Source organism: Octopus sinensis, unplaced genomic scaffold (assembly GCF_006345805.1).
Source record: "Octopus sinensis unplaced genomic scaffold, ASM634580v1 Contig10264, whole genome shotgun sequence".
Lineage (NCBI taxonomy): Eukaryota > Metazoa > Mollusca > Cephalopoda > Octopoda > Octopodidae > Octopus > Octopus sinensis.
In genome coordinates this window covers 30,001-32,500 of record NW_021832060.1, presented here as the reverse complement: position 1 = coordinate 32,500, position 2,500 = coordinate 30,001, and the positions used below count along the sequence as shown (strand labels likewise).

The window sequence follows — 2,500 nt, the reverse complement described above, 5'->3', positions numbered from 1 at the left end:
AATAACTCTCTTAAAATGTCTACGATGAGTCAACGATTTAAAAAACATTTACCATCATTTTTCCCCATTTTTAATGCATTTTCTTGCTATTTTTTCGCTATAACTCTCTAAAAATGCTTTTATGGTTATTTCCCTTACAAACCCGAGCAACGCCGGGCGATACTTCATAACGAGCCCTTCTGGGTATTAGCGCGCGACTACGATAAGTCTACGATTTTAAAAACATTACCATCATTTTTTCCCATTTTTAATGCTTTTCTTGCTATTTTTTGGCTATAACTCTCTAAAAATGCTTATATGGTTATTTCCCTTACAAACCCGAGCAACGCCGGGCGATACTTCATAACGAGCCCTTCTGGGTATTAGCGCGCGTCTACGATAAGTCTACGATTTTAAAAAAATTACCATCATTTTTTCCCATTTTTAATGCATTTTCTTGCTATTTTTTGGCTATAACTCTCTAAAAATGCTTATATGGTTTCTTCCCTTACAAACCCGAGCAATGCCGGGCGATACTTCATAACGAGCCCTTCTGGGTATTAGCGCGCGTCTACGATAAGTCTACGATTTTAAAAAATTACCATCATTTTTTCCCATTTTTAATGCATTTTCTTGCAAATTTTTGGCTATAACTCTCTAAAAATGCTTATATGGTTATTTCCCTTACAAACCCGAGCAACGCCTCGCTATACTTCATAACGAGCCCTTCTGGGTATTAGCGCGCGTCTACGATATGTCTACGATAAAAAAAAAATTACCATCATTTTTTCCCATTTTTAATGCATTTTCTTGCTATTTTTCGCTATAACTCTCTAAAAATGCTTATATGGTTATTTCCCTTACAAACCCGAGCAACGCCGGGCGATACTTCATAACGAGCCCTTCTGGGTATTAGCGCGCAACTCCGATAAGTCTACGATTTTAAAAACATTACCATCATTTTTTCCCATTTTTAATGCATTTTCTTGCTATTTTTTGGCTATAACTCTCTAAAAATGCTTATATGGTTATTTCCCTTACAAACCCGAGCAACGCCGGGCGATACTGCTAGTAAATAATAATTTTCTTTTCTCCTAATTTCCTAGAATGACACTGCGAAAGATAACAAATTACATGTGGCCAAGGAATTGAACCAATATTTCACACGTACCAAAAAACCAAAAGATGGTTTGGCAGTCATAGCAGTAAGTGAAAAATTCTTCAAATAATGTGAAAAGACAAATTTTTTTTTATATTTTTAAAATCTGAGATCGGAGTTCGATCCTGTGTATCTTTCATAGAACGATAATTTTTGGATATGTCTGGATGAATTAGGAATGGAATTAATAGCAGAACAATGGGCCGAGAGGAAACTGTCCCTAAAAGGTCGGGCGGAGGTGGCGAACACGTACATCGCGTCCGTCATCTACTACCGCCTGACCGTCGTACCTTGTCCCGACCCTACCATCACCAAACTACAACGCATTCTCTTTCGCTTCTTGTGGAAAGGATGCGTCCTGATGGTCAGGCGATCCATTTGCTGTCACAACACCCGTTAAAAGGAGGGCTGGGCATGCCGTGGTTGATGATGCGCAGACACGCGCTGAGACTGCGACATCTCTGGCTCTATGTAGACGACGGTGAACAGGTGTGGTCGCCGTTTGTGAGGCACGCTTTCCCGCAGCTCGTCTCCATGACCGAACTGCAGTCGTGGATCAAAAAGAGGCCGAAGAAGGGCGAATGGCACCGCGAGTGTCGCGTTGCTCTCAAGCAACTCTGCCGTCCTGGGTCGACCTTGAGTGACTTCAACACAACCAAAGCATTCTATAGGGGTTTAGTGGAGGGGAGGTACGACGACGAGCTCGGGGTGAACCTGGACGTCGACGAGGAGTACCTGACCCGCCTGTTCAGGACGACTTTCGGGCCAGGGCCCATGGACAACTTCCAGAGATCCCTGGCCTGGCAGTGCTACCGAGAAGCGCTACCCGTTCGGGATAAGCTCTACAGACACGGCTCGAGAAACACGGGGCCGACCTGCCCGAGATGCGGTCAGAGCGACGAAACCGTTCTGCACGCACTCGTGCAGTGTCCAACAATTTCCGACCTGTGGGCTTATGTCGAACAACTGCTGTCACGTGTGGGACGAGTCGGTTTATCAGCTGAGTCTATCGTCAATATTGTCACGCCTCCCTCCTTCAAACGGGAAGGAAGAGCTATTTTCATCATCATTGTGGCTATGGCGAAAGAATGTATCTGGTGGACGCGTCTGAAAGGATTGGAGACAAACACTTTCCTCTCTGGTCAATCTCTCATCAACTTCTTCAAGTACCACTTGAAAAGGAAAGTGAGAGTAGAGAGGCAAGTTTTGTCTAGCGAATGTTTTAAAAAAAGATGGGTGAATGTAGCAAGAATGGCACGTATGAATGACGAAGCCACCTTGAGCATGATCCTATGAACCCAGAAATTGAAAACAGAGAGTTGCTTATTTGCAAAAAAAAAAAAGAAATATAACGTGTGACTC

General features: G+C 43.3%; 1 long non-coding RNA gene across 1 annotated transcript in view; it reads left to right on the top strand.

Moving 5' to 3' along the window:
- Positions 1 to 2,500, top strand: part of LOC118761190 — an 8,109-nt gene that overhangs the window by 2,053 nt on the left and 3,556 nt on the right. Inside the window, exon 2 of the long non-coding RNA XR_004997204.1 lies at positions 1,086 to 1,184. This is a non-coding gene — a long non-coding RNA (uncharacterized LOC118761190). The remainder of the gene's footprint in view (positions 1 to 1,085; positions 1,185 to 2,500) is intronic.